The sequence below is a fragment of the Apium graveolens genome, chromosome 4 (genome assembly GCF_009905375.1).
Source record: "Apium graveolens cultivar Ventura chromosome 4, ASM990537v1, whole genome shotgun sequence".
NCBI lineage: Eukaryota > Viridiplantae > Streptophyta > Magnoliopsida > Apiales > Apiaceae > Apium > Apium graveolens.
The window spans coordinates 47,198,520-47,212,777 of NC_133650.1; the positions used below are offsets into that span (position 1 = coordinate 47,198,520).

Consider the following 14,258-nt stretch of genomic DNA (forward strand, 5'->3'; position numbering starts at 1 on the left):
TGTCAAATACTAAGTTAATTCAGCACACCAAGGGCGTAGTGATATTGATTAAAGCAGCTCGGAGTAGTCAAAGAAATATGGCGAAATTATATCGAAAGAGAGTATAAGTATAGAAATAGGACCAGTAGTGTTAGTACAAGTTTCATCTTGAAAGAGACTGGATAAGTCTGAGTAGAAGGTACAGGTTAAATCCTACAACTAGTGAACCATTCGAGGTATTAATAAATATAGATAAAGTTGTTCATGAGTTGATGTTACCGTCATAACAGTATGTACATATAATGTGTCCTGTGTGTCAATGTTAAGGCGATAAGTATCAGATTCAAATTAAGTGATTGATTAGGAGCCAATGGACTCTTGTCCAAGTTTGTTCTGCATATAGTGATCGATCCAAATTCTTGATCGTCAAAGGCGAGTCCTTGGAAATAAGGGTATATCTATAGTGAATATGTTTGAAATCCTTGAGTAGAAGAGTCTACCTGGAAACTAAAGTCAGATATGCTTAACAAATATCCTCACTTATTTAAATAGACCAGATTCTGAGGACAGAATCTTTTTAAGGGGGAAGGATATAACGACTCGTGTATTTTGAATTATTTAAAAACGTGATTATGGAAATTATTAGATAAATAAAATATGTGTTGTTTGATTAGTAGCTATATGTGATTTATGGTGTACCGGGTTGTCCGCATGATTAATTATGGAGTCGTATTGAATTATTTCTAATTTCAAAAGTGGATTTAGTCCAAATTTATTTGCATAAATGTTTGGAATGTTTCTAAAATTGTTTTTATGATTTTATAACTACATTAATTAATTTTAGGATTTTACAAAATTGAGAAATCAATATTTTATTAATTATTTATCTTTAAATGATTTTCTGATTACATTTATTTGTAAAATCTGTATTTAATTCTAGAATTCTTCAAAAATTATAAAACTCAAATTAATTAAAGTTTGGAATATTTTGAGAATTTTAAAATTATTTTGGAAATTTTCGGGATTAATTTCACCCGCGTGTCGATTCGTTTAATTGCTAAAAGCGGGTATAAATTGTGTTTCAAAAAAAAAATTATTTCAAAATTTCAAAATTTATGTTTTTATTAACTTCAGGATATTTATAACATTTTACGACTACTTTTATGATTTTATGAATTTGTTTTAAGTGCAGCTCGGTTCGTTAATTGTGAAATGCGGGTACGAGTTGCGTTTCGAAAATATTTTAAAAATTATGAAAATTTTATGTTGTGAGTTTTGGGATTTTTTTTATAAAATTTTAAAACTAATTTGGTAATTTTCGGATTATTTTTACCTGCGTAATGGTTCGTTAAAACGCGAAATGAGAAAAAAAAATATGGATTTAACGAGGACACATATCGGTTTTTCTTTTCTTTTATGTGTGGCAGCTTCTCGATTCTTCTCGACTAAACTGGTAAGTATCAACAGAAATAAATTGGTTTGGGGGGGGGGCGTACAAATGAATCTCTCTCTTGTCTGTTCTCTCTCTCTCTCTCTCTCTCTCTCTCTCTCTCTCTCTCTCTCTCTCTCTCTCTCTCTCTCTCTCTCTCTCTCTCTCTCTCTCTCTCTCTCTCTCCATTCTCGGTTTCTCTCGATTCGTCGCCGTTCTCCTTCTCTTCCGGCGATTCCTCCGCTGGTTCCCGTGGTTCCAATAATCTGTTCTGTTCCGGCTATTTGGCAGTGGTTCAGTAATGATTATAGGCAAACATATACACACATCTATGTGTGTATCTCAGTTGAGGTTATTGTTGTGTGCTCTACTCTGTTTTCCCCTTTCTGCCTCCCTGTTTTCTTGACTCCCTCGCCGCCGGTTTCATTTCCTGCGAGGGTTGTGTCTGTGCGTGTGTTCAGTGTCAGGGTATGTGTATTGTTGCAGTTGATTGTGTGCATATGTTAACTGTTGTATTTCCTGAGTAGCTACCTGTGCCACCGGTTATTTTCCGGCCGTGCGCTCGTCTGTGCTTGGGGGCTCGTGAGGCGCGTGTTCTGTGTAATATTCCTTTGAATGCTTATTTTAGTTCGCTGAATAATTTTCACTGTGATTGCTGCAGTGAATAAATTGAATGGAGGTTTCGTGAAATAAAATTTATCGTGCAAAAATGAATTATAAATTAATCGGTAGGATTCGTAACGCAAACCCAAAATAATCGGGCACCTCCGAATCTTATCGCCGTCGGCGATGAGCCTCGGCGAGCCGGCGGTGGACCGTGATGATCATATTCTGAGTCCTAATTTAGTAAATAAAAATAAAATATGAATTAAATGTAAAGTGCGAATAATAACTAATAATAGTATTGAATTAGTACTTGGGAATTTGCGGATATTGGTTGTGGTGATTATGGATTGTGATTTGTTGTTATTGACGTCGATGATGTTCGACGGGTAGTTCGATAAACAAAGGGGACGCTGTCCGATTTCCGGGAAATTAAACTACGAAAATACGGGATCATATCCAGTAACTATCGGGCTGTCGAACGAGTATATATAAACATATATATATATATATGTCGTATATGAAATCTGATTGTATGTGGTAGTGAACTGTTTTTCCATAAGTAATAACCCTAATTTCGTAAAATAACTAATATACGTATTTTCTGGAAACGAATACCGAACCAATTTTCGAGAATGTGAACCTTAAATGTTGTGTGTATTATTTTAATATATATCACTACAGGTCGGAACTTAATATCGAGTGGGTAGATTGTTAACGAGGATATGTCAAGCATAATCGAATGTCTAAGTTAGGGTGTTTCGACCTTGTAGGTTCTAGTCGGAATGCCTGAGAATTGGCATTGGACGAAAGATAGTTGGTGGTCAGTCGAAAGGCTCAGTAAGGTTCCAACCAAAGGACTTAAGTGTTGAGGTAGAATCCAGAGTGATCTAGTGAATAGACAATAAAGACTGAGCGATAGAGTCGGCTCAGAGTCGATCAGTAATAGTTGTAAAGCCCTGTAAGGCAAGTACTTCTGAACTTTTCTTCAAGATATATCGCAGATATTTTTGAACTATTTTATAACATGTTGCTATTATTCAAATTAACTCCTGTTTTATATTGCAAGTGTTTTAAACTATTTAACCTTGAACCCTGATTTTTCTTGATCTTGAGCCATAAGTCTTATTCTTTGTAAACCATCCTTTATTGATTTCCAGATACCAAACCACCCAAATATGATACTGCTCCCCTAATGTATAGCTACCAAACACCAAACACTGGAAGAAAATTGTTTGAAAACACAGAAACTTTTATACCCCAACCATTCTTTATAACATCAAAGAACTATGCCTTGAAAAATCATTATTTGTCGAATACCAGATCCTTTTACAGGCTGAAAACCGTTTCTCATACATACCTTGATATACCCTTGTGATACTCATGAATCGCATTACGCTTTTGTACAAGTGCTTTATCAATGTTGATTATGATCTTGCTTATTGAATTACATTATTTATTACACTGAATTGTTTTAGAATTGGATAGTTTTCTAAATGTGGACCAGATTCATGGTCAGATCAGATTTATGGTCAATTATAGGCCAATGTGTGCCTTGGATCCAGTAGTTAGAGCAGTGCTGTGTGCTTTGCTCGGGGTTAGTGCGTGACTGATCAGCAGCCTAACCTTGGTTTTAAAACTTAAAATGAATATCCAATTCTAATGATTGTTTAGCAATAAACTTGATTCCTCTGAATCATCTCGTTTGATCATTGATTAACCTCAATTATTGTCATTATGACTTGCTGAGCTAGTTAGCTCACTCTTGCGAATCTTTTTATGTATTCTACAGTTAAGAATGATACGGTTGACAACGAGGTTTCCCAGTTCAATGTACGAGCTAGGATTCCAGATTGAGTTGGATCGAGCTAACAGGAGCTGATTGCGGTAGTGAAATAGTAAAAATTGTAAGAATAAGTTCATTATCAGTTGTAAGTTAAATTAGTTGGGATTTGGTAAGTTGTAATAAAAGTTAAAGTTATGGCTTGTTTTCATACTTTAACCTATTGCGATCCGTAGTTATGTAAAATAGGGTCATTGCAAAGAATATTTCATGTACATGTTTTTATATTGTGTAAGTATTGTGCACCCCAAACTTCTGACACGGGTTTGGAGGGCGCCACACAGTCTAGCATTGTTCAGCCAGCCATCTCGGCTAATACTTTTGAGATCAAGTCGAGCACGATTCAGATGATACAGAACTCAGTTCAGTTTGGGGGTTCTCCGAAAGAAGACCCCAACATGCACATCAGAGATTTCATCGAGATCTGTGACACTTTCAAGTTCAATAGAGTTTCTGAAGATGCTATTAAGTTGAGGCTTTTCCCATTCTCTCTGCGGGATAAAGCTAAGTGCTGGTTACATTCTCTACCACCAGGGTCCATCACCAAATGGGGTGATCTTGCTCAAAAGTTCTTAACAAAATTCTTTCCTATGGCGAAGACTGTTGCAATCAGAAATGCACTTACTCAATTTTCTCAGCAATCTGGAGAATCTTTATGTGAGGCTTGGGATCGATATAAGGAGATGCTTAGGAAGTGTCCTCATCATGGGATGCCTGACTGGATGATCATTAACTATTTCTGTAATGGTTTGGGTGCTACTTCTCAACCTATGCTTGATGCAGCATCGGGATGAGCCTTATGGGCTAAAAGCTATGATGAAGCTTATAAATTGATTGAACTGATGGCTGCTAATGAATACCAGAATCCTACTCAGCGACTATCTCAGGGTAAGGTAGAAGGGATTCCGGAGTTGGATGCAGCTACTGCTATAGCTACTCAACTTAAGGCTTTGACGATGAATGTGGATTCTCTGTCTAATTATGGAGTTAATCAGATCACTAGTGTCTGTGAGCTTTGTGCTGGTGCCCATGAGACTGATTAGTGTGCCATTTCTAGTGAATCAGCTCAGTTCGTGAGCAACTTTCAGAGGTCGCAGCAACCTATACCAGCCACCTATCATCCTAACAACCACAATCATCTTAACTTTAGTTGGAGCAACACTCAGAATGAGGTTTAACAACCTTATCAGCAGTATCCAGGAAAATTGTACAACCCCCTGGTTTTCAGCAACCGCAATATGCACCAAGGCAATAACTCCAACTGCAACAGTCGAATGAAATATCTAAATTGGAGGAGTTGAGGCTCATGTGCAAAAGCCAAGCGGTTTCTATCAAGATCTTAGAAAATCAAATTGGGCAAATTGCCAATGCCTTGTTAAATCGTCAACCTGGTACACTTCCTAGTGACACTGAAGTACCAGGAAAGAGGGAAGGAAAGGAGCAGGTAAAGGCAATTACATTGAGGTCTGGGAAGGTTGCAAACCCCGAACATTCACGTGGTTTGGATGAAGAAGATGTGGCTAAATAAGAAGTACATAAGGACTCTGAAGTGGAACCAAGGAAGACTAATGTTGAACACACTCCTTCTGAGGGTAATACAGGGGAGAAACAAATCTATCCTCCACCTCCCTTTCCTAAGAGGCTGCAGAAGAAAAAGCTGGATAAGCAGTTTGAGAAGTTTCTGGAGGTGCTCAAGAAACTTCACATCAACATACCTTTCGCTAAAGCTCTTGAACAAATGCCTAGTTATGCGAAGTTTATGAAAGTTATTCTCTCTAGAAATGTGAAGCTTGATGACTTAGAGACAGTTGCTCTCACGGAGGAATGCAGTGCTGTGCTGCAACCTCCAAAGCTTTAAGATCTTGGAAGCTTCACTATTCCTTGCACCATTAGAAAAGTGTCATTTGACAAATGCTTATGTGACTTGGGAGTTAGCATCAATCTGATGCCTTTATCAATCTTCAAGAAGTTGGACTTACTGGATATGAAGCCTACTTATATGACTTTGCAGTTGGCCGATCGTTCTATTACTTATCCACGAGGCATTGTTGAAGATGTTTTGGTCAAGGTGGACAAACTCATCTTTTCTGCTGATTTTGTAATTCTTGATTTCTAGGAGGATAAGTAGATTCCCATAATCTTAGGATGACCTTTCTTGGCGACTGGCCGAACCTTGATAGATGTGCAGAAAGGTGAGCTCACCATGCTAGTGCTGGATCAGGATGTTACTTTTAACGTGTTCAATGCTATAAAGTTCCCTACGGAAAATGAGGAGTGCTTAAAGGTGGAGTTGGTCGATTCTGTGGTGACTTCAGAACTTGATCAATTGCTAAGGTCTGATGCCTTAGAAAATGCCTTGTTGGGGAATTCTGATAGTGAAGATGATGAAGGTGATGAGCAGTTACAATATTTGAATGCTTCTCCCTTAAAGAGGAAAATGGATATGCCTTTTGAATCTCTTGGAATGGAGGAGCTGAACAAATCTCCTAAGCGCCTCAAGCCATCTATTGAGGAAGCTCCTACACTTGAGCTTAAACCATTGCCTGGACACTTAAGGTATGCTTTTTTAGGTGATGCATCTACGTTGCCTGTTATTATTGCATCTGATCTTTCAGTTAGTGATGAGGAAAAACTCTTGAGAATTCTGAGAGAGTTTAAATCGGCGATTGGATGGACGATAACATATATTAAGGGAATCAGTCCTTCTTATTGTATGCATAAAATTATGCTAGAAGAAGGTAGCAAGCCTACTGTTGAGCAACAAAGAAGGCTTAACCCTATCATGAAGGAAGTTGTGAAGAAGGAAATTCTTAAATGGCTGGATGCAGGGATCATCTATCCCATTTCTGACAGTTCTTGGGTGAGTCCAGTTCAGTGTGTACCAAAGAAATGAGGTATCACAGTTATTTCTAATGAGAAGAATGAGCTCATTCCTACTCGAACAGTCACGGGGTGGAGAGTTTGCATGGATTACAGGAAGCTGAACAAGGCCACGAGAAAAGATCACTTCCCTCTGCCGTTTATTGATCAGATGCTTGACAGATTGGCCGGGCATGAGTACTACTGCCTTCTAGATGGCTATTCAGGCTATAATCAAATATGCATTGCTCCGGAAGATCAGGAGAAGACTACTTTCACTTTTCCATTTGGTACTTTCACCTTTAGAAGGGTTTCTTTTGGTTTATGTAGGGCACCTGCAACATTTCAGAGATGTATGATGGCCATCTTCTATGACATGATTGGTCAGAATGTGGTGGTGTTCATGGATGATTTCTTTGTGTTTGGCGGTTCATTTGATGAGTGTTTGCAAAATCTTGGTGATGTTCTTAAAAGGTGTGTTAAGACCAATCCGGTTCTAAACTGGGAGAAATGTCACTTTATGGTGTGACAATGCATTATTCTTGGTCACAATGTCTCTAGTAAGGGTCTTGAGGTGGAAAAAGCCAAGGTGGGGGTCATTGAAAATTTTCCTCCACCAATTTCTGTTAAGGGAGTTTGCAGCTTTCTTGGTCATGCGGGTTTCTATAGGCGCTTTATCAAGGACTTCTCAAAAATTTCTAAGCCTTTGTGCAATCTTCTGGAGAAGGATGTCCCGTTCAAGTTTGATAACGAGTTCCTAGCTGCTTTTAAGTTCTTGAAGAAGAGTTAATCATGACACTTGTCATAACTGCACATGATTGGAATAAACCTTTTGAGATGATGTGCGATGCAAGTGACTATGCAGTTGGAGCAGTTCTTGGGCAGAGAAAGAACAACATATTTCATGTGGTCTACTATGCTAGTAAGACCCTAAATGGTGTTCAACTGAATTATACTACTACTGAGAAATAACTTTTGGCTATTGTCTATGATTTTGAGAAGTTTCGATCTTATCTGCTTGGGACGAAGGTGACAGTTTTCACTGATCATGCTGCGATTCGATATCTCATCTCGAAGAAGGACTCGAAGCCTAGATTGATCAGATGGGTTCTTTTGCTTCAGGAATTTGAGTTGGAGATCAAGGACAGAAAGGGTACTGAGAATCAAGTTGCTGATCATCTCTCTCGTTTGGAAGATCCAAGTGCAACATCATTGGATAAGACATTGATAAATGAGTCTTTCCCCGATGAGCAGTTGTTTGGAGTGCAAGAGGAAGAACCGTGGTTTACAAACATTGTGAATTACCTTATGAGTAATATCATGCCTCCCGACTTGTCGTATGCTCAAAGGAAGAAGTTTCTTCATGAGGTGAAGTGCTACATGTGAGATGAACCATATCTGTTTAGACAAGGAGCTGACCAAATCATCAGGAGATGTATTTCATACATCGAAACGGGGGGGGGGGGGATCTTGCGAGACTGTCATTCAACTGTTTATGAAGGCCACTATGGTGGAGAGAAGACAACAGCTCGTGTCCTTCAATCGGGATTCTTCCAGCCTACATTATTTAAGGATGCCCATAACTTTGTTTTGAAGTATGATCGATGCCAGCGTGTAGGTAATATGTCCAAGAGGGATGAGATGCCTCTTAATATGCTTCTCGCAGTTGAAGTCTTCGATGTGTGGGGAATAGACTTCATGGGGCCATTTGTCTCATCTTGCAATAATCAGTATATCTTGTTGGCGGTCGATTATGTGTCGAAATGGGTGGAAGTCAAGGCTTTGCCGAAAAATGTTGCGAAGGTGGTGCTTAATTTTCTTCATAAGCAGATATTCACGAGATTTGGGACTCCGAAAGTCATAATCAGTGATGAGGTGTCGCATTCTTGTAATAAAAAATTTACTGCTATGATGCAAAGGTATAATGTGAATCATCGCATTGCGACAACTTATCATCCTCAGACGAATGGTCAAGCTAAGGTATCTAACAGAGAGATCAAGCGCATTTTAGAGAAAGTTGTGTGTCCATCAAGAAAATATTGGTCTTTGAAGCTTGATGAAGCTGTCTGGGCGTATAAAACAACATACAAGACTCCGTTGGGTATGTCTCTGTATTATTTGGTTTATGGTAAGGGGTGTCATTTACCAGTGGACCTAGAGCATAAAGCGTATTGGGCTTTGAAGAAGTTGAACCTTGATTTGGATGCAACTGGTAAGAAGAGAATGCTTTAATTGAATGAACTCGACGAGTTTCAACTTCAAGCATACGAAAACAACAAAATGTATAAGGAAAAAGTCAAGAGGTGGCACGATAGGGGTCTAGTGCTCAAATCATTTGTGCCAGGGCAATAAGTTTTTTTGTTTAACTCTCGTCTCCGTCTTTTTCCTGGAAAGTTGAAGTCGAGGTGGTCAGGGCCGTTTTTTGTCAAAACTGTGTTTTCACATGGAGCGGTGGAGATTTTTGAGAATGATCTGAGCCAAGCATTCAAGGTAAATGGTCAGAGATTAAAGCATTACTATGGTGACACGGCAAACCGCGAGGTGGTTAGTGCTGTTTTATTATCCATTTGATCTCGCATTTTTACGTCAAGCTAACGACGTAAAGCAAGCGCTTCTTGGGAGGCAACCCAAGTTTGTTGTACATTACTAGATAGAGGAAGAAGAAAGAAAGGAGAAAAGCACAAAAAAATCAAAAGAATAAAAATTTTCAGGGCCAACTATAGTAGCACGGCGTACCCGCGCTGGGGAAGCGGTTCCAGAAACAGAGTGCGCACGCATTGCCTGGCGGGGCGGCCGCATTGAAAAGGCAGAAGCACGGCGCGCCCATGCTGAGGTAGCGCGCGGCTGCGCTGCCCCCTGAATCCGAAAAAAAATAAAAACAGCAGAAAAAGAAGAGAAAATCGGGGACTTTACTACAAAAATTAATTTCTACCCGATTTTTACTCTTCCACATCCCAAATTTCCCTTTCCAAATCATTCCCATTATTCCCACTATTCCCATAATCAATTCCCACTTCTATTTCATATCTAATTCTCTTCCAATCTCCTATATATACACACACTTATACACAAACTTCTCCATCACTTCTCAAATTCTCAAACACAATTCTCTCTCAAACACTTATCTTTTATTCTCTCTTATTCAATCCCAATGGCACCCAAAAGACAGCAAACTCAAGTAAGCAGCAGCACTACTGATTCTTCGAGTGCAGGTGGTGTGAGGCCTAAGTTTTCAACTCCCGAGGCTGAAACGGAGTATACGAGGCTTCTCGCGAAGCCTATATCTAAGGAGCGTGGTTTTCTTCCATAAGGAAAAGATGGTAAGTTGTTGGAGATGCTCTTGGAGATGGACCAAGTTGGTTTTTGCGAGGCACCCGCTGCTTTGCCCATTTGTGTGGTTCATGAGTTTTATGCTAATGCGAAGGCGGAGCAGAATGATTTCGTTGTGGTTAGGGGGATGACAATGGAGTACAGTGTAGAAGCAATAAGGAGGGTGATTGATCAGCCCGCGAGGAAGCCTGGTCAGGATATTTGGAACGAGAAGACTCCGGAGGAGTTTGATTTGGATTTGATAGTTGCTACTCTGTGTGTGCCTGAGACTCACTGGAAGTTCAAGAGGGGCACAACTGATTATTCCACGTTCCTTGCTTCGTGCATGAACAGGTTTGCACGTACATTGAATTCTTTTATTTGTGCTAAAATTATGCCATATTCTCACGTGCATGATGTTACTGTGGAGTGTGCACGGTTGTTGTGGGGTATTCTGCAGGGGGACTATGTGGACCATAGTATGGTTATTCACCAAGGTATTTTGAGATTTTTGCGAGAGAGTACTACGAGTTCTATGCCCTATGCATCCATTGTGACAAAATTGTGTGTGGCAGTTGGTATTCGTTGGGCCGCACATGAGCAGCTTGAGCTGCCTAGTTCTGCTATTGATAGTTCGACATTATTGAGTATGGTGGAGTGGTACGGTTGTAAGCCCGATCCTAAGGGGCTTGGTTATTCATATGATCTTCTTCCGGGAAAACGGCCAGTGGATCAGACATTTGCTGGTGGGTCGAAGCATGCTCGTAAGGCGGCATGGAGAGCTCAGTTGGGTAAGGAAGTAGAGCCATTTCAGTCACAGCAGCCATCAAAGTAGTAGGAGGAAGCAGAAGCAGATGTTGGTGTTGGTATGAGCATGGCGTAGTATAGGCGTTTAGAAAGGAGGATGGATGCGATGCATGACATCCATAGTCGGTTTGCACATGATCTCACTCAGGCATTAGGGATTGCATTTAGAGCCACATGTGTTGACATCCAGTGGCCAGTATTTGGTGAGGACTCCGTATATCCACCTCTAGACACGCCTGACACTCCACCTGTTATGGGTGAGGATCTTGATTCGGATTATGTATGCCTGATTCCTTACTATTACCTTCACCGAGGATAATGAAAATTTAAGTTTGGGGGTAGTAGTTGAAAGAATATGTTTTGTGTGAGTCACATATAGTTGCATGTTTTCCATGTAGTAGTTTTTTTTTATTTTTGTAGTTTTTTATGATAGTTTGTTCATATAGTTTCATACATTTTCGTAATAACATGATCCCATAGATGATTTTTCCGATTGATTTGTGATATTGATGCTAGTGTAGTGGTGTCATATTTAGTGATGTTAAGCCTTATCAAGTTGATTTGCATGCTAGAGACAATTGTATTTCACTAAGTCCTATAGGTTCCTTGAGTGCTAGATCATGGTTATGGTTTATTTGATTGTCGAGGTTTAATCGCTTGTTTATATTTAAAATTTAAGATATTCTCTTAATGATAAAAATAACATGGATTTTTTTTTAAAAATGAAGAAAATTGGATTTCATTGCTAGTTGTTGTGGCTAGGTGTCAATTAGCTAGTAGCCGACTCATATTTATATGAGTAGTCTAGGGTTGAGCGAGATGGAGCGAAACGCACTCGTTCAGAAATTTGTGAAAAGAAAAGAAAAGAAAAAGAAAAAAAGAGAAAAAGAAAAAGAAAAAAAATAATAAGTGTCATGTATAATTGATCACAAGTGGGCTCTTTAGTACTCGAGTTATTAAGTTCTTAGGGGACTTTGTGCCTAGTGAACTAAGGCTTTTATAGTCTGGGATCCGTTAACCTAACGCTCGCTACATGTGTACTATTGTATAAGTCTTCTGTGGACCTCACTTATTGCACGATCAAATAAGCATATCTGTGTTGTTTTATTGAGAATAAAAGCATGAATACATATAAAACTCCAATATAAGAATTGAAGTGTTATAAGTTATTTTGAGTCTAGCTTTTATTTTATCTATAACCTTGTGATTGCTTTGATGAGTAGTGAGTCATGATTATTGATCTAGTTGCGATGGTATATCTGTAAGTATTTGCATACACGCACGTCTCTGGTTTGTAGCTTGATTTGTGGGGTTTAATTGATATTTATGCGAGAGATGTTGCTTGTTGATTAGTTTAGTTATTCTATGGGGATCGTTGCATTCATATAGTTGCATTCATGCATTTTTGTTTCTTGTTCTTTGAGTCTGTTTATGCTTGAGGACAAGCATCGATTCAATTTTGGGGTATGTTGAGTGCATATATGACACTTTATAACGCTCCATTAAGCTTTGAATTGGTGTGTTTTTACTCAAGTTGTTGGTGTTTTAATGTATTTTGTAGTGTTTTTGCATTTCAGGCATTAATTTGGAATTCAGCTGAATTAGCATTGATTTGATGCTAAATGGTGTTAGGATGGTGTCCAAGGAATAAAGGCTCGCGAAGACCAACTCATTGCAGCAAGAAAAGAAGATAAAAAAAGTTTTTCCAGAAGACCGGTGCGCCCGCACTGTGAGAGCACGCGGCCGCGCCCGAGGAACAGAAACACAGCGCACCTGCACTGGTCAAGCGCACGGCCGTGCTAGGACGGGAATTAAAATCTTGATTCTTGTGGACTTTTGATTGGATGGACTTCTACTATGTATGGGCTGCTATATATACATAAATAAAGGTCATTTTTCATAAGGAGACGTACCAGAGCTAAGGAGAAGGCGTAAGAAGACCGTAGAGCAATTCAACCAAGGCGAAGAAGATCTAGTTTATTCTTGTGATTCTTTGTTTTAAGTTGTATTTTTGGATGCTAGTTTTCTTATTCTTGAACCTTTACTTTTGTTTCGTACTTGGTTTTATTAAGTATAAAGACTACGTTTATTATACCATGATTTCATCAGAACCTACGTTGATGATGAGTCCGATTATGGGCTAATCGTTGTCGTGGGATTCTAACGGATTTATTTATGGATTTCCTTAGTTAATTTATTTTGATATCTTAGTGTGGTGATTGTATGATAACCTAGTTTTGGTTGCGCTTATTCGTCTTATGAGCATCGCGAACTTATAAGATAGTGTGTTAATCTTTAATGAAACAAAAGTGAATTTAAGGGTTTAGAACTTGCCATGCTAGCATAGGTTCATGTATTCATTATGCATGATGCATAGGTAATTTTAACCATCTTACTTGCCATATATAATCACGATAGATAACTTGTGCATTAAACTATTATGTTATCAAATTCTATAGACATATAGGGTCTCAATATAATTGGTGTCTATTCAGCTTCTATCTCTTTTTTGAATGTCTGGTAGTATGGTATTCGTACAACGAAAGTTGGTGTTTATCAGTTTCGTGTTATCTGATTAGTATCATCACCATTACATGCTAAGGTTAAGAATGAAAAGGCTATTGAATGAAGTATTTAATGAAGTTAGAATCCCATATTTGTGTCATGTATCATTGAATTCTTTTTAATCTCTTAGTTTATGTTCTTTAGTATAATCTCTTAGTCAATCTTAGTATAAACAATCTAAATTTGTTACTCGTCTTAGCATTGAATAATAACCATACTAGTCTTGCATAAATACATTGATTGAAATTAACCTAAACCTATCCCTGTGGGAATGAACTAGAATTTATTCTATATTACTTGCGATCGCGTATACTTGCATGAATATTTAGCGCATATTTCCGCCCTAACACTGAGAAGGTCTTGAAACTGAAAAGCATTTTAACCTCAGAGACATGATTATCGAGGCCAATCTCAAAAGAGTTTGTGCTTTTTTAGCGCGAGTAGGTTCTATTTGAAAATATCGCGAGTTCTATAATGGTAAACCTGTTCCCATATCCTATGAGAAAGCTAGAGGACTTAATGCTGCAGAATTGGTCCAACTTGATATTAGCAGGCATGGACTTAGAACACGGTAAGAATTGTCATACATGGGACGTGTCGTAGCACTTATGGCGCATCATGTACTTTTATGTGCATGATCTTTTTTCTACCTAACATATATACATGTTCTCATAGTCTTCATAGGGCGCGACTTGATACCAAAGACGCGTCATGTTTAATTTATATTTGTAGTGTGCTTTGGATGCGTCTTAATTTTAGAATGCGCCATCTTTGAGATATGCATAACTTTGGTATTTAAACTCTGTAAAATTTCATAATACCCTTTACTGTTGCAAATTTGCTAGCTATGCTTTCCTTTTAATT

General features: G+C 38.6%; 1 non-coding gene across 1 annotated transcript; it reads right to left on the reverse strand.

The window, feature by feature from the left end:
- Positions 1–4,459: 4,459 nt before the first annotated feature.
- On the reverse strand, positions 4,460–4,566 carry LOC141722831 (small nucleolar RNA R71). Its single transcript, XR_012575831.1, has one exon. It is a non-coding gene; the product is annotated as a small nucleolar RNA R71 (small nucleolar RNA).
- Between the last annotated feature and the right edge of the window lie 9,692 nt (positions 4,567–14,258).